Source organism: Cavia porcellus, unplaced genomic scaffold (assembly GCF_034190915.1).
Source record: "Cavia porcellus strain 051 isolate PalLab524CR breed Dunkin Hartley unplaced genomic scaffold, mCavPor4.1 scaffold_14, whole genome shotgun sequence".
NCBI lineage: Eukaryota > Metazoa > Chordata > Mammalia > Rodentia > Caviidae > Cavia > Cavia porcellus.
This window is the reverse complement of record NW_026947497.1, coordinates 70,548,782-70,572,964: the sequence shown is the minus strand read 5'-3', so window position 1 is coordinate 70,572,964 and position 24,183 is coordinate 70,548,782.

Genomic DNA, 24,183 nt, shown 5'->3' with positions numbered 1-24,183 from the left:
GGCACTCCAGGATTAGCCCTGGGTATTTTAGTGTCTCTTTTTCTTCAAAGTGTCTTTTCATTTCATCAAGTGTCATAAGATCAATTCTCATAAACTGTTTATAGATTCTACACATGCATGTATTTCTATCCTTTCTATATTAGAGAGAGAAACAAAATAAAGACAAAACAAAACATATTCCTATAAACACATGAAACAAAAAAGATATATAAGACTGTTGTACAAGGAGTTCTACTATAATTCCTGTGTTGCCTTTTGTTATCTCCAATAGAATTGGCTATATCATGAGACATAGTATAATTGAATACATCAGTACATAACAATATTAATAAAAACACACCTTTGTATATAGTATAAAACTTCAAACTCAGGCAGTTATCAAACCAGAATGTGTATTGTAGAGTCTTCATCTTCAGTGTAGTTGCCTATACTCTCAGACTTGATATTATCAATATCAGTTTTGAATAAAATCTGTCAATACCAAACAGCAATCATACAAACCAGATTTAACTAAAATCAGTCATGATAAAACAGTGTAAGTCATACAGGGCTCCAGATTAAGATAATAAAAAATTAAAGATGATTACTGTGCTACATCCTGGTGTTTTGAGGATACCTCCTGTGCCCTCAAATCTAGACACATCTATCAAAAAAAAAAAAGGAATAAAATCTATCTAAGCAGAGTGGTGTGGGTTTTATATCCTGATACACTATTAACAATATCTTCTGCCATCTTTTTTAAGACTCTCCCTCCCCTTTCACTTCCGCAGGGTACACTGCATTTTTGGGTCTCACCAAAACCTTGGGTTTTAAATTGGTGGGAGGGGTAGCAACCTGCTATTTACCTAAGTGGTTCCAAACCTCCTCTCTCCTGGACTTGATCTCTAATTGTATTCCTTTACCTATTAAAGTCTGTCTTTCCAACTATCCACAAATACTGGTCTAGTTGCCCCTATTACTCTCTGGTTCTCTGTCACATAGAGCATTGTTTTCTCATATTTGATTTTCAATCCATGTACTCTTTTTCTTGTTAATTATATTTCCTATAAATAGCATCTTTGTGGACCCTGCCTCCTGATCTACTCCACGTGTGGTTCTTTATTTTTTTAACTTAGTGTATCAAGGCCATCTATATTAGAGATTATAACCAACCTTCTCTACCTCATTTCTGTTATGCTATTTTTTGCCATCAGTTGTCTGCTTGTCTTCTTCATTCTGTTTTCTGCTCCATTCATTGAGGCTTCTCTGCCACTGTTCCTCTGGAATCCTAGTACTTTTCTCTCTCTCTAGAATGCCCTGCAGTATTCTCTGTAGAGTTGGATTGGTGGTTGCAAATTCCCCAAGTTCCTCTTTGCCTTGGAAGCATCTTTTTTCTCCATTAATTTCTAGAGACAGATTTTCAGGGTATATCAATCTGGGTTGGAGGTTATTTTCTTTCAGAGCTTGGAATGTTTCGCTCCAGGCTCTTTTTGATTTGATGGTTTGTGTTGAGAGGTCCACTGTTATTCTGATGGGCTTTCCTTTATAGGTTATCTGTTTCTTGTCTCTAACAGCTTTTAATATTCTGTTCTTATATTGAATTTCTGGGATCTTGATTATTATATGCCTGGGTATAGTTCTGTTTTGGTTGTAGGCGGCTGGAGTTCTGTATGCCTCATGTATCAGAATATCATTTCCTTTTCCTATGTTTGGGAAGTTTTCCTTAATTATTTCTGTGAATACCTTTGTAGTTCCTTTGTTTGTACCCCTGCTTCTTCATTCACATTCTTTTGTTTTATTTTTTCATTTTTTATTTTTTGGTCTTTTTCGTTTTTATCAGTACCAGGGATCAAACTCACGACTGCCTGCTTGCAAGGCAGGTGCTTATGCCACTGAGCTAAATCCCCTTCATTCACATTCTTTATTCTCAAGCTGTATTGTTATTGCTTGCTTCCTTGTTTTTTTTAAGAAGTTTTTCCTTTCATAATCCCACATTGCAAAAATGTCCTCCACTTTGGATAATCTATCCTTAGTTTCTTTCAAGCATATTTGCCATCTTTCCATAGAGTTTTTAATTTCCTGGTAATCTCTTTGAATCTGCTTCATGTATTCTATATTTTCTTTACTTTCTTCATCAAATGGTTCTCTCCATTGTTTGAGTTCCTCCCTTCTTCCGTCTCTGTCTTCTTGAGGGGTGCTTAGCATCTCTTTTATTAATCTTCTTGTATCTTGCTTTACTTGGCTAAATATTTCACTTTTGAACTCGTCTATGAGGTCCCAAAGATATCTCTTTATGTCCACTAGTGCTGTGTCTGATATTGCTTGTTAGCTGTTCTCATTCTCCTTCGTATTGAACTGTCCTGGGTCTATGTTCTCAGGGTTTGGACCTGGGGACATTTTGTTGTTGCTTCCTCTTCCCATCTTTTTTGTTTCTTCCAGGAGGCCCCAGCTTCTTTCTTTGTTGGTTACAATTCTTCTGAAGCACGCTGGCTAGGTGACTGTTCCCACTGCAGTGAGCTAATGAGTTGCAGACAAGGGCAGAGTATGCTGGCCTCTCCCTTCCTGATCAGTCAAGCTACTGAGGCCTGCACTGTATTACTTTGCACCGCCTCCACTATAGGTCAGTCAAACTTCTGGGGCTTCACTGGGTTAGTGTGGTTAGTGTGCTCAGCTGCTGTAGGGAATTGATTTCAGATAACCAGGTCACGTGACCTAGGCCTAGCTCATGGGAAGGAACAACTGACTGAAGTCACTGCTGCCCTTTTACTTGTCAGCCCTGGCTGGTCCCAGAATGTCATCCACCGGAGCCCCCCTTTCTGTGGAGTGGCTCCACTCCCATCACTCACCACAGGTCAATGCAGGCTCCCCACCAGCTCAGCTCTCCATTCGTCTCACCAATCCCTGGCCTCAGTGTGACTGTGCCTCCAGTGAGTCGAAGCATCGGGACCTTGGACAGCTTGGCAATTCCCCTGCTGCAGCGGGAACACTGATCCTTTAGCTGTTCCAATAATAGCACCAGGACTGTATGCTTGATTGGTTCTTCTCACCTTAGTTTCTTCTGCAATGAGAGAATTCATCTCCCTCTGTTTGGGGCTCCCCACACTGTGTTATGTTGAATTCCAATTTGACACTAGAAATGATATTTGATAAATAATGACAAACAAATGCCTCAATTAATGTCAGACACCAAATTACAGATTCAAGAGTTTAGAGAACACCAAACAGGACAAATTAAAAAAAGGAGATACTATATTCAAACTTCAGAAAACCAAAGACAACAGCATCATGAAAGAAGCCAGAGAAAGAATGGTTTGCCATAGAGGAGCCAGTACAAGAATTACATGAAATTTTCTTTCAGAAAACAGGCTTTCAGAAGTTTGAGTTAAATAATTAAAGTGTTAACAGTAAAAACATATTAACCTGCAAAACATTATCATATGAAATTATTGTTTAAAAGTAAAGAAGAAGGGGCTGGGGATCTAGCTCAGCGGCATAAGCACCTGCCTTGCAAGCAGGCAGACGTGAGTTCGATCCTCAGTACTGATAAAAAGAAAAAAGGAAAAAAAAAAGTAAAGAAGAAATAAAGGCTTTCTCAAACAAAACGACAAAACTGGATAGAAATTGTTGCCAGTAGATTGGTCTTTCAGAAAATGTTAACAAATATTCTTTTAATAACAGAAAGAAGTATTTTGCTTATTTTATTTATTTTACTTCTTATTTTAATATAGGTTGGAAACTTGAATCTACAAAAAAGAGAGAATCAGAAAATGAATGAGGGCAAAATAACAATCTTTATTTTCTTATACTTAATTTATTTAATAAAATAATACATCGACAATTTATCCAATATACTCAATTAAATGTACATATATGTAAAATGAGAGACTATAGGGAAGAATTAGAAATGTTTTCTTATTACAAAGTTTTTGGTCATGAAGTGATATAGTACTATCTGAAAGTGGACTGAGATTGGTCAAAAAATGTCTTACCATCAGCAGTGAGACCACTGGAATAAGAAAGAAAAAGGAGAAGCTAAATAATGATACAAAAGAAAAACATACAATCATTCCAATTACCACATTAAAGCAGGAATAAGGATTATGTAGGACAAACCAGGAACAAAGAACAAGTGCCACAAACAGAAAATACTAAAAAATATTCTAGGTTTGTTACTATAGCATTAACTACCTTAAATATTAGTAGTCCAAATACAATAATTAAAAGACAAATATTATCAAAATGGATTTTAAAAATCAACTAAGTTTTGCCCTCAGGCACCCTGCTTTAACTTTAAAGATATGAACAGGTTAAAAGTAAATGGTTGATTTTCTGTGAACCTAAAACTTCTCTGAGAAAATAGTTACCTTAGAAAGAGTGAGTTACCTTAGAAAGAGAAAGAGCAATTAGAGAAATACCTATTCTGATATTAATTAAAAGAGGAGTAGTTATTTTTATTTTGGACAAGAAGACTTCTGGCCCTGGAAAGTCATTAGGGATAGTGCTTTATATAATGATAAAGGTGTTAACACTCCACAAACATGTTCCTGTATAGTTATGCATCCAATCAGATAGCATCGAATACATAATGCAAAAAATAAAGAAACTAAAAGGAGCAAAACCTAGACACATCATTATAATTGGAGATTTAACATTTCCTTTCCTGAAAGGGCCAGCGCAAGTAGACAGAAAATCAGTAAGGACATAGAAAGGTCAAAGTTGAACTGAACAACAACATGGATCAACTTAAGTTTATTTTACTTTTTGTGATACTGAAGATTGAACCATGGACCTTCATGGTGAGCTACATTTGCAGTACTATGTTTTTTAGACAAGATCTCATCAAGTCACTGAATTGCCCATGCTGGAAATGCTGTGATCCTGCCTCCACCTCCCAGAGTGCTAAGATTAAAGGCTGAGTTACAGATTTTGCATTTTACTGCATATTACTCATGTCGATAGGCAACTTCATTCAATACTGGAAGCTCATGAAGAGCACTCATCAAGATAGACCACATTCTGAACCACAAATACACCTTAACAAACAAAAAATATACAAATAATATAATGTTTGCTTTCAGATCATAATGGAATTGAGTTAGAATTCAATAACAGGATTTTTGGAAAATCTCCAAAATACCCAGAAATTAAGTGTCACACTTTGAAGTCACATGTGGGCTAAAAAAAAAAAAAAATCAATTAAAATTTAAAATATTGTGAATTAAATGGAAGTGAAAAATAACATCAAAATGGTGAGGGATACCAAACTGATAGAAGTGATATAATCAAACTTTATAGAATTAAATGCATTTATTTGAAGACAAAAAAGATATAAAAATCAATCACCTACACCTAGTGGCCCATTCTAGTACTCTGGGAGGCTGAGGAAAAAGACTGCAAGTTCAAGTTCAGCTTTGGTAACTTACTGAAATACTGTCTGAGAATACAAATTTAAAAAGGGCTGGGGATTTGGTTCAGTGCAAAAGCCCTCAGTTTGATCCACAAGCCCCACTAAAACACAAAAAAGGAGAAAATAGATAATATAAATTAAGTCAGCAGTAACTGTGGGCCAGAAGGAGAAAGAAGATATTTCCTTCCCCTGACAATTACCAAACCCAGTGGTAATTGGCTTGGGAACTAAAACATGATGCACCCTTCCCATGAGTCAACAGTAACCTGGGCTGGGAGACAAGAAGAGCTGAGCCTTCTGCCTCACAAGCAATCAGCTGATTCAAGGGAACATAGGCTGAGCTGATAGCAACTGAAGTACAAAGACAATTTAATGCTTATATTGTCTGATTGACTTTTAAGGTCTAAAGCCTGCAGTCTAAGCATCAATTTAGAGGATAACAATATGCAATATAGCAACTATGGGTGATTTTGTTTTCTCTCTTGTTTTTGAAATCCAATATTGTTCCCACTGTTTTGTTTTGCTCCACTTGCTTTTGTTTTACTCAAAGTTTTGCTTTGATTGGTTTTATTCTGTTCTGTTTTGTTTGATTTTCTTGTGTCGGATGGTATGGGCAACAATTTTGAAGATTACAAGAGTCATTATAGTAGCAATGGTGGGTTTCTTTTATCCTGTTTCAAAGTACCATATCACTTTCACTGTTTTGTTTTGATTGGCTCTACTCAGCTTTATTTTGTTTGGTTTTACCTCTTTGAAAGAAAAATAATATAGATCAGAGCAAAAATCCATAAATTTAAAATTAAAAAAATCAATGAAAAAAATGAAACAACCCAAAAGCTAATTCTATGGAAAAATAAATAAAATTGATAAACCTCTATTCATGATAATTTTAGGAGGGCAAAAGAAGGAGAAGAGAAAGAGAAAGACAGAATAAACTATTGATATTAGAAAAATGGGATATCACTAAAGATTTCAAAAGGTGTAGTGTGACCAATTATTTGATCATAAATCTCATAATCTAGGTAAAATGAACTAATTATCTAAAAGAAACAACTTACTAAAATCCTCACAAAAAGAAATAGACAATCTGAATAAGCTCGCATTTATAAAGGAAATTGAATATATACAGTGACTTTTGAAAACAAAAATGCACCAGACTCACTGGTAAAGTTTACCAAACATTTAAGGAATAAATTTTATCAATTACCTGCAGCCTCTTGCAGAAGATAGACTCAGAAGAAAAAGTTTTTATTTCAATCATATGAGGCCAATATTAGTCTAAGCAGACAAAATAGCACCAAAATAAAATACAGGCCAATGCCTTACTAAATAGATGCAAAATCTCTGAATATATGAGTAAATTAATTCTTCAATGTATAAAAACATCTATGCTGATTAACGTAAGACTTGTCACAGTCTGAAAACAAAGTAATGTAATCCATCATTCACAGACTAATGAAGAAAAAATAAATATGGTCAGATCAATAGTCAGAAAAAGAATTTGACAAAATGTAACTTCCTTTCAGGCTAAAAATTCTCAGAAAATTAGGAGAGTACAACTTCCTCAATTTGATAAATAATATCTACAAAAATTTAAAACTTATATCACATTTAATGATGATAAACTTCAAGGTTCTGTAGGGAAGAATGCCAATCTCATCAAACTCTTTCAGAAGTGTTAGCTAGTGTAATAAGATGAGAGAAAAAGATATATAGTGTATGAAAAGTTAAATCGGGCTGGGGATTTGGCTCAGCAGCATAAGCGCCTGCCTTGCAAGCAGGCAGTCCTGAGTTCGATCCCCGGTACCGATAAAAAGGAAAAAGACCAAAAAAAAAAAAAGAAAGAAAGAAAAGAAAAGTTAAATCAAATTTTCTGTGCTCACAAGTGACATGATCAGCTGTGATCTAAAAGAACTGACAAAAGATTCTAAGAATTAGAATTAATTAGAGCAAGTTTTCAGGGTAGATATTTAATATAAAATAGTCAATCACTTTTCTATTAAAGAGCAATAAAAGAAGTAGAATTTGAAATTAAAACCACATTACCATTTGAAATAGTATTTAAAAATGGAAAACAGAGATATAATTTAACAAAATATAGGTAAGATTTATCTGAATAAAACTCAGAATTCTGGCTAAGAAAAAGCAAAATAGAAATAACTAAATGGAGAGACATTTCATGTTTACTGAGAGCAAAATTGAAAACTGTAAAGTTGTAATTTCTCTAACTCGATTTTAACAGACTAAACATAGTCCCAGGGTTTTAGCAAGTTATTCTGTAGATAACAAATGTGTTATGGAGAGGCGGAAGATCCAAATAAACCAACTCCATATTGAAAGAGAAGAACAATGCAAGATAACAGAAAATATCCAAATTCAAGACTTACTGTAAGCTAATGAAATCAAGAATGTTCAGTATCTATGAAGGGACAAATAGACCAGTGAAACAGAATAGAGAGGATAAGGATACACTCACAGAAATATACTCAACTGATCATTGACTGAAGAGCAAAGATAATACAATAAAGTAAATGTAGCATTTTTAACAAATGGCCATGGAACGATTGGGCAACAACATAATTTCAAAAATCTAGATAGAGACTTTACAAACTATACATTTGATTATAAATGTATTAGAAATCTAAATGCAAAACTTAAAGTTTCTACAAAATAAAGTAGGAGAAAACCTAAATAATCTTAGATATCTCCATGAGTTTTTAGATACATTAAAGGCATGACCACAAAAGAAATAACTTGACATTTGGATTTTGATTAAATCCTGTAATTTGAAAAAGACAATATGAAGATTATAAGAAGATAGTGCAAGGACAGTGGAAACATTTTGCAACAGACATAGCTACTGACTTTTATCCTTAATACACAAAGAATTCTTAAAACTAAGCAGTAGTCTAAAAACATGATTAAAAGGTGGGAAAAGAACTGAATGAACACCATACTAAAGGAAATAAACAAATGCCAAGGATGCATATAGAAAGGTTCTCCACCACATATATCGTTATGGAATTACAAATTTAAAAAAAAATTAGATGCCATTGCATGGCCATAAGACACTGACTACACCAAATGTTGGTGAGTGAAGGAAAAACCGAAACTTTGATTCATTATAGATGGGAATGTAAATTGATAAAGTCACTCCAAGGACAGCTAGGCAGTTTCATACCAAACTAAACATGTTCTTACCTTGTGATCCAGCAACCATGATCTCTGGTATTTTCACCTACACATAAATGTGTTTAGAAACTTGATTCATAACTTTTAAAATCCGAAAGTACTCAAGATGTCCTATTGCGATTATAAGGAGATCATTTTGGCCTTCATGCTATTTCTTAAAAGCAAAAGAGGGCATTTCCATGTGCATGTGTTCTTCCTATACTGGAAGAAAAAAATAATTTTTCAGTCCCCAAGGACAAGAGTTGAGGCTGAAGGAATTCTGTAGAGTAAGCCTTTCAAATTAGTCCTTATGTTCCTAGCTACTTTTCTACCCAGTTAGCTACCTTAATCCAAAACCCTTTCCCTTATAGTCTTATAATTTGTTGTTCTTTTTCATAAACAATATAACTGTATTTGCTTGTAAAATAATCAATAGATATTAGTATGTTTTCAATTAATCACATAAATTTCCAGAAGATGCTACTAAGCTCTTAAACTTAGATATTAATTTTTTAAAATGCACTCTTTTTACTTCTATAAAACAAAATTCCCTAACAAAATAATTTGTCCAGGTCGGTACAAGTGATGACACATGCTTTCATTTCCTTATGAATGCTTCCATGTTGTATAAAATGTGCTGTGTGGTGGATAAACACTGATGGGCAACTTGCACACCAGCTGAACTGAATCAGCATAGTGCTACACGTAGAAGACCCACTGGGGACTATTGAGAGCATAGAAAGGAGACCTGGAGAGGAAGAGTCATTGTTTGGTGCTGTTGGTTCTCCTGTTGCTGTGTGTTCTCCTGGAGGAGCTTTTTTCCTCATATGAAGTCGGCTGTTCTCATTGTCAGAGGAACTCAGGACCTTACTGTCACTGAGGATGGCTGTGGTACTTTTTGGGGAAACTCTGGCCATTGCTTTGAGCATTTCTTCCTGGCTCCAGTGCAGAACAGTCAGCCTTCTGGTACAGATCCTTCATCCCTCTGGCACAGACCTCTGGCTTCCACTGCTGACCTTTGTGCTTTCCCAGTGCAGATTTATAGAATAGATTTGCATAATAGTTGTGAGTTCTAGGCCTCCAGTTGGACTCACTGGAGGACTAAATAGTTCTGGACTATTTAAGTTATCAGCTGGATTCGTGCAGGGTATTGCCATGGGATCCAGGCCCTCAGCTTGGATTCTTTAGGTCTTTAGTATGTGGACAGATTTCCTGCTTTTCTTTGTAGTTGACTCCTTGTGTGACCATTTTAAAAAATACTATAAATTATGTGTCCTATATTGTCTTTTTCTCCTTGAAACCCCTGACTACAACACACATATTAAATAAGTCTGCATGATATTTCTCCTGTAAGTCTTATGTTATATCAATTTAATTGTCATTTTCAAACTCAGCTGTGATCCTGAGGGTATGGAGATAGAATCATGCTGCCCCTGCACACAAAAGCTTATTAGAGAAACCTTAAATGCATATGACTAAATGAAAGAAGCCAACCCAAAAAGAGTACACACTGGGATTCCAATTACATGACATTTTTGGAAAGATTAAACTAGTGAGATAGTAAAAAAAAAAAAAATTCGATCTCTGAGGACTTGGAGAAAGAAAAGTATGAACAAAAAAAGAGGATGTTTTACAGCTGTAAAATTATTCTGAGGTTGATATTATGATTACACAATGACAATGTGTTGTTGAATATTTTTCAAAACCAAGATTGAACTCAAATGTAAACCATGGACTTTGGGTGAAGGTGTGCCAATTAGAGTGCATCGATTGTTAAAGAAAAAATACCATTCAACGCCAGATACTGATGGAGCAGAGGGTGTGCCTTCTGAAGGTTTATACCTTGGACCTATTCATTTTTGCTCAATTGTGTTGTAAACTTTAAAAAACTAAAAAAATAGAGCTTTTTAATTCAATAAATAATATATTTTGTATAGAGACAGATTTAGAGATCTCATGGCCAATGGATGAGTTCTGAAAATTGTAACAATTATTCTTTTATTCTTACTCTCAAGTTTTTATTTCTGTTAGTTTTGCATTGGTTGCATTTATAAAACATGTGTTCTGTTCTGTTACCATAATTAGCAAACTTGTTCCATATTTATTCCATTTAAGTGCAGCCACCACTTAGCAGTCTTTTTGCTGTGTTGAATCATACTGATTTTTATTCCTCTTTCATTTGGACTCATCTTTTCATTGACTAGACTTTGCTGTTAAGAAGTATTTCACGAAAGGGCTCATGGATGATACTTTCTGAATTCCCTTATGTATGAGAATGTTTCTCTGTTACTGTCTTTATGCATGAATGGCATCTTGGCTGGTGGCTTTTTTAATCACAGCTTTTCTCCCTAGAAATCTTGAAGACACTGGTCTATTATTGTTCTGTTGGAGCAATGTCTGATTTGGGCCTGGATTTTATCCCTGGTAGATTTCCTTTAGGGACTGGCACAATTCTGTTATTATTTTTACTCATACTTTTCTGTCTTTTTGCTTCTTAGAGAGAGTAAAGATTACAAATACGATTCAAACTGTTTTTCTTATTCCCCCTAATTCTCATCCTATTTCCCACCCTCTCAGAGCCTCCACTTTGACATTACATGAATTCATCAGCTCTGGGAAGGCTGCTCTGCTTCACATCCAAACTCCCAGGGATAGTTTCGAGATGAAGCCATATTGATATATGAAGCTTTGGTTTATAAGGATTAACTGTGCATTCTATCAATAGATATTGGGTTGCTTACAACTCTTTACTGATAATGGTTTGTCATGATTTTTCCAGTATTCAACCCAAAGGGCACCAGTACAAAACCGTGTTTTGGGAAGAAATTGGTATGCCGAAGAGTATGTTTATCTTTATCATCATTAGAGATACCTAATATGATTTCCATAATACCAGCAGTCCTGCAGATTCCTGTTTTACTCCTTACTCTTAATATAGTACATGGCACACAGCCAAATGACAAATAAATTGTAACATTAGTGTGTTTGTGGCAATGACTACCTCATAAAATGAGCTGAGAACATTTGCCTGCATATGCTGGTTATTGTAATCACAATGGATGCCTTGCAGTATCCGTAAAAATAAACATACAAATGTAGGAACTCTGCATATTCTGCAGGGAATGTTTAATTATAAATTCAATTTTTATAATTATTAATTTAATTCACGCTTGTATTTCTTGCAGTCAAATTTATATTTTGTTCTATAAAATAGTCATGCTCCCTTATTATTTTTATTTATTGGCAAATTAGTATTTATTTATTTATTTTATTTATTTAAATGGAGTTTTGCCATGTGGTTCAGGCTGGCCTCACACTGGCAGTGATCCTCTTGCCTCAGCCTCCCAAGTGTGCATGCTACAACACAGCTTGATGACAAATAGTTTTTATTAAAGAGAAAAAAACCCAGATAAATCAAGAAGCAAACAAACCCAAAAAACAGCAACAACCAAAACAACATGACAACAGCAACAACAACAACAAAAATCAACCACTGTGTAGGTTTTCAAAATGAGATGATAGGAGTTTAACAATGGTTGTGATATTGCACCGTGTTATCTTCAAAATAGTTGTACAGGTTACCAGACATAGGCATAAATCGAACAGTAAAATGGAACAAAACATTAGAGTTCAAAAATAAGACAGGAGGAAACCCCTACAGTCACCACAGTGCACACTCCCATCCTCCAGGTAGATGCCCTGACCATCAGCCCCTGGCCTGTGGAGTCAGCCAAACAACACAAGCATCAAGCTGTCCTTTCAACTCAGCTGCTCTCCTCTCACCCTGAGTCCTCCCAATCAATCAGCTGCTTCCTGCAGGGTAGGGGATGGGGTGGGATGCTCTTCCGGTTTCCCAGCCATGCACCAATTGGCTTGTGGGAAAGAGTGGTTTGTATTCTTGCTGAGATTCTTTATTGAAGATTTAATACTTATTATTGAGTATTCAGTACTTTTATTCATTGTATTTTCTACCTTTTCTTGATATAGTCTACTATCTCACTTAATCTTGTTTTCTTAATGTATTTGCATTTGATTTTGTTGTTAGGGTTAGGTTTCACATATTTGTGGCTCATATCATTATTCATATTTGCTTTCTCCAAATTTATTTACTTTGGATGATTTTTCCTTTGTAGTTCCTTGAGTTGCTTGTAATTTACTCATTAATTTACGACCTAAGACATGTTTCTTCACTTGCAAATATACATTGTTGTTGAATTTGAGGTGTACATTGTTTTACATAGATATTTCTAACAATATCTTATTTTACATCATAATTCCACTTTAGTTACAATTGCTAAAACTTGAAATTGCCAAGAATTTGGCCTTCATGATATTGACTTTGGAAACTTGGTGCAAATTCCTTTGTGACCAATGGCTTATTAAGTTGCAAAGAATATCTAGAGGATACAAATAATTTTGTTTTCTAATTTTCCCCACTTAGTGCTAATTTTTGTCTGATATTTTAGTTTACAATATATTTTGTTAAAAATCTCCCATCGTGCATTTCAATTTATCCGATTCGTCTTGTGAAATACGTATTTTGAGACAATGTGGCTTAGTAACCACAGTTTTATGGCCATAATAGCTTCTTAATTGTTGCACTTATCATTACTATCACATTATTTTGTCCCTCTCTGAATGCCACTGAACTAAAATAATAATTGTCATTTTGTTGCATAGTAAATATTTACAAAATTGCACAGGATATTTTAGCTCCCAGAATCATCTGCATAGCAATTCTCATGTCTATTCTCAATGCTTTTAAGAAAGAGTTTTATGTTCCTCAGATTTCCAGAATCCATGAAAATAATTAACCTGGGCAGTTCATAAGATTATCACATTGGATTAAGGAGATGATAGTTGTGGTGCTTATACACTTTCACATGTATATCAATATGATATAATTTTTTTAAAATTTGGGACTAGAAAAGTCAACTCTCTTATACTGAAACTTTACAAGTGTAGTAAAGATGTCATTCTCTGAATCCTCATATTTTTAGAAAACATTACTTGTGATAGTTGTAAGGGGAATTTAGTAATTTTGTTATTTCACAGAATAATTGCTTTCATATTAAGGAAGAATTTATTGGCACTTTCACAAAAGTTGGTATGTAATATTCTGAAAATCCTCTCTCTTATCCAAGTTAATCCTTTCTGTTGCTAGCTTGCATATGGCATTAATGTACCAGAAAGCTTTATTTCTTGGTAGCTGGGCCCATTCAGTGATAACTTTAATAAAATTCTCATGACTTTTGTGTGTTTTGATTCTTTTTTACATCAATATACACAGTGGTTAAACAAATGTAATGAATAAATTCATGGTAGACATTTGTCCAGGTCACAGAACAGGAAGAGGCCAAAGCATAATGTTTTGAGCTCAAAAAGCTCACATTCTAATGCTGAGCACAAACAATGCATGATGATGCAAAGGGAAAACCTGAGGACATACAAGCAGTTGTCATTATGTCTGCCAGGAATTTGTTGGAAAGGGTTTAGTATGAGAACACGGTACAAATGTAATGTCACAGGACTCAAATTTCAGTGCATGAGACAATTGTGAAAAGATACTACAAGAAAGGGAAGGGTGTTCCATGAGAAGAAACCATGTGAGCAAGAACAAAGATCTGGAAATAAACCTTCCTTGGCTAGAAAAAGCAAGTGGTCCTGCAGTTGGAGGATGACTGGCCCAGTAAGAAACGTGGCTGATGGAAATTAATGAATGAATAGTAATGACTGTGATTATGATTGCAGTTACAGCAAACACATTTCTGATGCATTCTTTCAGCCAGGAATTATTCTAAGTTCTTAACATATGATAATTCATCTATGTCCCAAAACATCTCAGTAAAATAGCTCCTATTAGCAACCCTATGTTACAGATTAAAAAAAAACTAAGATATAGAGAATTTCTAAGTTTATCAATGTCTCAACGAAACAAAGTTCTAGAAATTAAAATTTAGGTATTAGATTCCTGAGCCAAAGTCTTACACAGTATTTCAGATAACTACATATGAAAAAAAATTTTTTAAATCAACCGCTTTCAAAAGAAGGCATATAGGTTCAATTTATTTTTCTTTTTCCTTGGCATGAATCAGTCCCCTAAATAAACCGTCATGTGTGAATATTTTCTATATATAAAGGCACAGGCAACACAGATGAAAAACAGAAAAAATTATTTAAAATTTGATGAACCTATTATTAATTTTTAGAATTGGTAATTGACCTTTATTATGAAAAGCTGAACTTTATATGGTGTGCAAGTAAGACAATGTTAAAATAAGCCATCAAGAGAAGGGTCATAGTTGACAACGTCACAATGCTCCTGTCGCTATGGAGATGCAAATTTAGGACTATGTCCAATCCTTACACAACCCTAAAGCTCCTATGGACAAATGGTTCTATTTAAAAGTATTCAAAGCACTTACAGTGACATTGCCATGGTATTTCTAAATTCTAGGCCAAAGCTAGCAACTTCCCCGTCCTAACATGGCCTCAAGTTGAATTCAAATTTTAAGCTTCCTGCTTTTTATGACGTCAACTCCAATTTAATCCACCTCCTTAGGGACTTAGAGAAATATCTTTCTTGTAACTTTCCCACTCATAGTGTGCTGCAGGGAAACACACCGAGGCATGTTTCCAGATGAGGACTAGTTACTTCGGCCAATTTAAATCTCCTATAAAATGCCTGGAACTGGGAGTCATAGAGCTCTACAGGAAGCTGCGGCTGCCAGGAGTAAAACACCATCAGATCTGGAAGAGATTATCCCAGCTCACCTCTGGGGGTGTAGAAGCCAGGGTTAGAGAAACAGGGTGAAGAGCCCCAGCAATGAAGAAGGTAGTGTCTGTGCCTGAATCCCTTTCTGCTCCTTCCCACCCAGGCTATGACATGAGCCAGTCTCCAGAGGTAGTGGCCCCCTACATCCTGAAGTTTTTCACTCTGGACCAGTGCAGAATTCCAAGACCTGGAGGAGGGAGGCCCAGACAGGAAGGTTTCCCTGAATGACCTGCATAGCAATACGATGCTCTATTAAACAGGGACCATCATCTCCTCCTGGAACTACGACGAAGAGAACCTGGCCCAGAGGATGATGACCCAAAGCACCAGCCCATGAAGGTCTGAACCCATGGGCCTCACCATCTCTCCCTGAGAGGCGAGAACCAAGTACCCTGAGCTCCGGTCCTATTCATACCTGACTCACAGAGCACCCTTTCTGCCCTGGGCAATGCCACACTACTGGCTCAGGATGCCTGTAAGTTCTTGATGCCAGCGGAGTGACAGTAGGATACACCGGTGGGACTGATCTCCTGGCTACATCTGGGGCTGCTGCCTCTGAATCAGCACCCTAAGGCTCTGGGCACCCCCAGGTTCAACTCACCCTCGACCCAAGTCCCTGGGAAATCAGTGGCTTGGATGATAAACGATGCTGATTCTCAGAGCTGCTGGAGCCAGATGCCTCGAAGCACCCAGAGGCACTTCATAGGGCACCCTTTATTGGGGACAGCTGTCTTTGTGAGGGTTCTGCCCCTTCTGGGGTCACCTTCTCTGCTCAGCTCAGGGCAGCTTGGCATGGACTTCAGAGAGACCCAGAGCAAGGCCAATAGCCAGGCAGGGATGTGAAGTCCTTGAGGGCGATGGAGTCAGAGGATTCCCCCAGGCTTCAAGGCTCTCCCGTGTCCCGCCCCAGTCCCATCCCCAGTCTATGTCCCTCCCTCTGACAGGTTCAACCCCTGGCTCCCTGCTCAGGAACCCTTACCCAAGTGGCACCGCCTGCAGGCCACATGGAAGAAGATACTGGCCAGAAGTCCACAACTTCCTGAGCCGCTGAGACCAAGGAGAGAAAAGGCTTCTCCTTTCCATCAACCAGCTGACCCTCAACTCTAACACCCACCGTGCCAGAGGTGGACTCCACAAGCTCATCCTCTGGCCTCACCACTTGATTCATGGTCTTCTTTGTCACTGCATGCTGCAGGGTGATTGAGAGCCAGCCATTGTAGTCTGGGAACAGGACCCAGGTCTGCAGCAGAACAAGGAGAACTGGTCACTCCTGCTCCAGTGGATACCAGATTTGTCTTCTCACATTTTTCCCCATGCCCAGCCTCATCCCTAGGTCTGATCTGGAGGACACAAATGAACACATGAACTTGGGTACAGACCCTGGGACTGTCCCAGAGCAGAGACTGAGGTGCAGGAGCAGGGTACCGGGGAGGAATGGTCAGTGGTGGGACGCCTTGGTTGCTGCAGGGCACCTCCTGCTCTGGCTGGGTCCCACTCATGTCATAAATGGTACTGTAGCTCAGCTTCTGCTGCAAGGACAGGGCTGTCCTCTGAGGCCAGAGCACTAAGGATTTGAGGCATGAGGACTGTCAGTACCACCCAAAACATGCCAGATGCAGAACTTCCCTAAAGACAGGGCAAAACAGAAAAGACACCATCACCTTGTTCTCATGATCACACAAAGGGAGCCCAATGGAAGATTTGCCCTACTTCCCAGTGCAGGACTGTAGCATCCCTCACTTGATATGAGACACCAGCGAGCCCTGGGCCCTCTGCTGCCACGGAGTTTTCCAGTGTGAGTTTGACTCGTCCCTGGGACCTCTCGCATGTCATTGCTCAGTCATTTCTCACCTCCACAGCCAGAGAGCTCTGTGCCTCGTTCCTTCACCCCACCCCATGCTCCTGGGCTATATCGGACCACAGGAGACTGACGCTAAGTGCTGGCTGGTATCAGCCACACAGGTATTGCCACACCAGGTTTTGTTTCCTGCCCAGACTTTCCTGGAAATCATTGCCCAAGTCTCTTCATTCTCTAATTCCATGACTCTGTCTGAAGGTTAGATTGCCTCCCCAAAGGGTTTTGTTTGCAGTGATAAAAGTGTCAGAGTAATTTTCCAAGGTCTCATAGTACTACATATTCATCAGCTCAGGGATCGCTTTTCTCATCCACCTCAGAAATATTTTAATGTTTCGTTAATGTTTTAAATTATGGAACAATTTCAAGCATACAAAAAAGTAGAGAAATTATAATGAACCTCATGAACCATCTTCCAGTTTCAACAACCATCTACCCAAACCTTATTTTCTTGATCCTCCTCCTACTTGTTCCCCACAATATTGTTTTAAAGCAAATGCCAGACATTTTGTCATTCTATTGGTATATATTTAAGTAGTCTGTTTCTATTAGGGATTTTTTTTTTAAAGCACAAGACTATGATAGCAGAAAGCAACATATCATCACATATCTATATAATATTCACATATTTCATGCTTTCTTGAATGCTTGATAACTTTCTTTTGAAACTGTTCATTTGTATTGGGATCTATTGTTATTTCTCTTGATTGTTATGACTTCAATAGTAGTTCAGTCTACAGCTAATATCTCCATCCACCGTCATACTCCAACCTTACCCTCCAAAACATTTCCTTGTAGAAACCAAATCATTCTTCTTGTAGATGTTTAGGAATTTAGATCCCTCATATGGACTGCAGTATTCCCATTGTACGCACATATAAAATATTCTGTTTTAATTTCCGTTTTCAAATTTCTCTCCATGCAAACTATATTAGTACATGTGGCATCAATCTCAAATTGGATAGGCGAAATGTATTTCTTCACAGAAAAGTTTAAAATAAATGTTAGTAATTCTCTGACATTCGCTCTCATCTATATGGTGACTCAGGGACCTAGAATCTTTGTGTTTTGCGCTCCATCATGTTTAAGCCTTTTGAGTTTCTAGGCAGATCTCACTCGGCCAGCTGCAGGAAGGTGAGAGGAGTATGGGTCATCCTCTGTGGGAGATGTTGATTTTTTAATGTGCCAGACTTGGATGCAGAGCACACCGCCTCCCCTTATATTTCACAGCTCTGCTTCGCTGCAAAGGAGGCTGGGTAGTATGTTTTACTATGTGCCAAGAGACAAAGGAAACACAATAATGTAAAATCATCTGGCCTCTGACTTCTCTACGATCTGTTTATAAGACCAAAAGAGTAGCCTTTTACAGTCACCCTGTCCTAATATCTGCTTTCTTAATTAGTAAATTTATACTCAATCTGGTCTACCTGGGTAACAAAATACTGTTAAAGGAAGCGCTGAGGTTGAAGCAGAAAAATGTCAGTAATAATTTCAATTTTTTCCTGCTGTAAAATGCAGTATTTACTTATAATAGGATTGAATTGGGCTCTTTGAACTATGACTCTCCAATTCTATACACATTTATTACATAATCTCTCTTAACCTTATTTTCTACATCTACAAAACGATTCTAATGATGCATTATTTACAAAGTCATAGTAAGAATTTAGTGAAATTATATACCTAAATATTTTAACAATATGCCTGAAATTGGATGGACAATAGCTAGAGTCAGCAAATGTTGACTTTCTATTTAATTGTTGATTTATTCTCCATTATTGATCCTGTAAACCAAGAATCTACATGATCTATCACATCTTCTGAATGTCATCATCAGAAGTAGTAGTTTCAAATACATATAAGTATCCTGAATGCTGAATGACTAATAAATTTAGAAGCATATTATTTATTTAGAAACATAAAATGTACACCATTTGGACTGTGTGGTATTAACACTTGGGAATGAATTATTTGCTTTTAAAAAAGAGTTCGGAGTGGAATAATTTTGATTGTCATTGTGCTTTTCATTTTCTGTCAGATTTGCTTTCAGCATACCAGCTTTCTTGCCTTACGCTGATCTTCAAATGCCTGGAGAGGAAAATTTGTCAAGGTAGCTTGCCTTGCCATTTTCCCTGGCAGGCTGAAGGATCCAGCTGGAAATAAGACCAGCTGCTCTCCATGTCCTAGTTTAGGTCGCTTAAAACACAGCTTTAGCTTTATCCTTTTCTAAGTACAGATATTTCAAGATCCCTTGGAATGGGACATGACCCATCTATTTTATATTTGGATGCTACTTGTACTGAAGATAGACTGCAGGGGGTGGGGATGAAGCAAAGGATGGAGTAAGAGCCTATTGGTGCCAGGTCAATGGCATCTGTATTTTTAGAGAACCTTTCACTTCCAAGAATGTGTCCACAGTATCTCAGAATTCCTAGTCATATCAACACCTCAAAAGTTATGCGATTTAAAAAAATAGAGGTTATTTCCTTAGAATTGAGGAGACTGTGATTAGGAATTGGGCCTATTCAGCTCTGTGGGCTCCTCCCTGCACGGAGAACCTGCTCTCCCTATGCTAGAAGGGAGTCACCATTCCACTGCCTGCTACCAGCCTATTTTTGTGTCCAGGAAGTAGTTATTGCAGAATCATGAAAATTAGAGATGGAAAGAATTCACTAAGCAGTCCATTCCAACCTGAGGCCACTTAAGCAGAATTTTTAGTCTGCTCTCCAAGGGTGATTTGGGCCACCAGATTCCATTCTCTTGGTTGAATTCGTCCAAAGCTAAAATTTTACCAGCTTCATAAACAAAAGCACAGAGGAGCTTGACAGCTGACTCACAGTTAGATTTAGACGGACTGACTTCCCATGAATGAAGCTACATTTCTATGGTTGGTTTAAAGCATTTTACAGTGACAGGAATATATAAAAATTTAAAAGTAAACCAAAGCAAAAATTCAAGATAAAAACATAAACCAGTGAACAATAAGGCACAAATCATAATTATCTTTAAGATAATGAGATTTATTTTGCCATTATCATCCTATACATGTACGTGCCAACCAAATAAAGGTCATGGAATCTGAAAGCAAGAAGAACATTGAAGTCTCTAATTTTACTAATTTTAAGGCATCATAATTTTACTAATAATAAAATGAAGATCCAGAGAAATTAAGGAAGATCTCCTAGAAAATTAACAAGATTTCCCTTGAGTTCAAAAACCAGAGATCCATGTACTATAGAAATAATACTGTCAATTAATTGGAAACTGTAAATATCTAACTGAAGTTTCCAAATACTGTATTTACCAAGTTTCTTTAACAGAATTTAGCATACTATGTAGTAAATTAGAAGCTTCCAATGAACCTAAGAGTGAATTAAGTTTATGGTGAAATGGTCAAGATTAAAGAAATTATGCACTATATTAAAAAATTCCACTGACCTTATGTTAGTTATGGGACTAGAGTCTTTGAAACTGGAAAATAAAAAGGGCAATATTTTAGTGTAATTTCTGACTCTGAATTGTTAGGATATCTATAAAACTACTGGGCTCATCATTGTGAAAGATCTACTGGTTTGCCTGCCTAACATTACTCAATAAAATTTTTTGAAGAAATTTTATAGTAGGTTCAGTGGAAACTTTTCATCACATTAAGTTCAGAGCACATTTTTCATTGAAAGAAATTACTGAAGAAATGTTAACCACGAATATTTATTTGCTTTACAAATGACTATAATTCACATAATCTTTGAAGAACTCTATCCTACTGCTCTCAAATATTCAATGCATACAATTGGTTTTAAAAGTTTTAGATGAAAAAAATATTTTAAAAAATCATAAAACCTTTTCAATAGCCAGAGTTTTCAGCAACACAAAAGGAATGGAATATAGATTTACATGTGTATAAATAATAAATAAGTATGTGTAGAATGAGGGGTTGGCTCATAAAATTATAGTTGACAAATCCCAAGTTCTGCTGGATGAATTGGCCAGCTGGAGACCCAGAGGTGATACTTGCGTGAGGTCCAGGAAGAGCCAATCTTGAAATTTTAGTCTGAAGATAGGAAAAAATCACTATTCCAGACCAACACCACTAGCAGGAAAAAGTCTGTCTTTATGGGGGGAAGATCAGCCTTTTTGTTCCATGAGGTCTTCAGCAGGTTACAGAGCTTTACCCAGATCAGGGAAGGCAGTCTGTTTTATTCAATCCATCTATTTAAATGCAAATCTCATCCAACAATATTCTCACATAAATATATAGAATAATGTTTGTCTCATCTCTGAGCATCCCATGACCTTAACAAGTTGACATATAAAGTTAATCATCATATCTCTACTGAAAGGGTTTATATATATACAGAGAAATTTTTAGGCTTGGCACTATGTGGAAAATATAAAAGAAAGAGTAAAAACATATTATGACTTTAGGGAAATCCTTACATTTAAAAGTTACTTTGTCTAGAAAGTCCTGGGAAGGGAAAGTGACCCACTAATTTTAGACAAATGTACTCTGTATTTTGTACCTTGAACAGGCTTCTTTTTTACTCTTTCCTCCTCAAAATAGTTTCAAAACCATATTGTGGGATTTCTATATCCATAAAGACACACATATGCATATTTATACTTTTGTTTAGTTTTATCTTTTTCATAATGTATCAGTATATATTTTTAAGTATACTTATATTTTTACACATACATGTGTGAGTTTATTATTTAATTGAGGGGGTAGATTAGACAGAAATATATAAATAGGAATTATGTCAGTATATCTAAAATGTTTCTGTTCTATATATGAAATCTTTATTAGTAAGTATCATAGACATCGAAATATTTTACTAAAAATAGAACTACAAAGAAAGTGTATACTAACCATATGTCAGACAGGAGACTTACATAACTTACTGGTTAGTAGAAAAAATTTCTTTCATGAAATTCCCAACTCTATGCTCCCTCCGTAATCTTAAGGTACTTTTCTTTTCTTTTGTGGTATTGGGAATTAAATTCAGCACCTTGCACTTGCCACGCAGGTGCTTTGGCCACTGAGTTATATCCCGTTCTTAATGTACTTGTAACATTACTGCACCTTTATATAGATGCTGGACTTTCTCCAGTGAACTTGTCTATCAGGAAAAAAATAGATCTATTTTTATTTCTATTTTTTACATCCTTGGATAAGTCCCAATACAAAATATATAAAAAGCTTTTTTAATTAGTTAAGGGAAATTAAAACCTATATTTTGGTGACATTGCCATTCTTTGCCTGTAAATTTAGTCAAATCTGTTACCTTATTTGTTTCAAAAAAAAGTAATATGAAGAATGACACTTAATAATGATTACTTGGCTACTTTGTAGCTCACACATAAATTAAATGAAACCAAGACTGTGATTGTGTGTTGTAAATTGTAATTGGCTCTTAAAAGGAAATTATTATTCAATGCAAATTTTAATCCATTTTTAGTAGTCACTCCCTAGACAACAATACTGAGTCTACAAAGAATAAAGAAACAAGGCTTACAGGAAAGAACTTCAGGTATTAAGAAGGATTTTTAATTTAATAACTAATATGACACTAACAACTTCCCAGAAAGATTACCTAGTAATGTGAGAAATCAGTGTGATAGAAGTAAAACTTTCACCAAGGAGTTAATTAATTTCTTTTTTTTTTTTAATTGGTACCGAGGATTGAACTTGCGACCACCTGCTTGCAAGGCAGGTGCTTATGCCGCTGAGCTAAATCCCCAGCCCCAAGTTCATTAATTTCATTCATGGTGTGAACTTCCCTCACTAGTATCTTCTTGGCTGTGTTATTTTTCTCAAATTCAATTTTATTCAGAACCTGAATTTAAGAAGATTGTTAAAATGTACACAATCTAGTCACTTTTATTCTGTTTCACATATTGTTTCCTTTTCTGCATCTGTTCCTGTCGAGTGGCTTTTCCACTGCTGATAGCATTAATGCATACCAGATTGTCTCTCTTAAAATCTCACTTAGACATATTACTCGGAGCGAAAACTCTCGCTGGTTAATTAATCAGCTTATGTTGATGTTCCATCCTGCTCATTCTAGTTTTACGGTTCCCGGGGTAAACTTGGGAATTTCCCTATGACCCAACTTGAGATCATAATGGATAACATGCAGGACAAGAAGACAGGACTCAGATATTCAAAGCAGCCTCTAATTTAGGTACACTATAGACAGGACATCAGAAATCAAGTTCACAGTCTTCCACGAAGGTTGGAGCAAAAGCAAGAGAGACAGAGCGTTGTTCAGGGTCACTCAGTTTATCAGCCTCAGAACCTGAATTAGAACTTCAATTTCTTGACTCCTAATTGAGAGCTCTTTGCAGGGAACAATTCCCTCTCCTTTTCTGGTGTTAAAGTTTCAAATACAATAAATTGTTTGATACCTTTAAATGGCCTGGTGTAATTTCCTAGGACCATTAAACTTCATTCCTCCTGGGGACATCTTGACATGCAATTCTCAGCCAATCATTTTAATATAAACCCAGGAACCAAAGAACATGTGTTATTGACTGCACATTGCTTACTACAAGTATCTGCAATTTTAAGGTCTCTTTATGGATTGCATTTCCCTGCAAGCTGCACTAGCATGACCCAGACACAACACTGACAGCTGGAGTGTAAATAAATAAAAACAGAGTATTTCGATCTTAATGGTGGGGGGGATGGGAGGTTGGGGACTGGGGATGAGAAGAGAGGGAGGCAGACAGAATGCAATGGTCACAGCTGTGAAAAGAACAGATGCTGGCCAGGAGAGAAGAAGAGAGGGAGAAGGAGAGGAGAGAAAAGATTAGGCTTCTGCCAATGTCAGAAATGTTGAAGCCCTTGGAAAGGAATACACATACTTGGGACAGGTGGGAACTGTTTACATTAAAACCAGAATATCAAATGCCTTCCCCAACACTGGCCAGATCATTAAAGACCCAAGTTGACCCAAAGGCATAAGCCGAAGTCCCCGCCCGGAAAGCCTATTATAG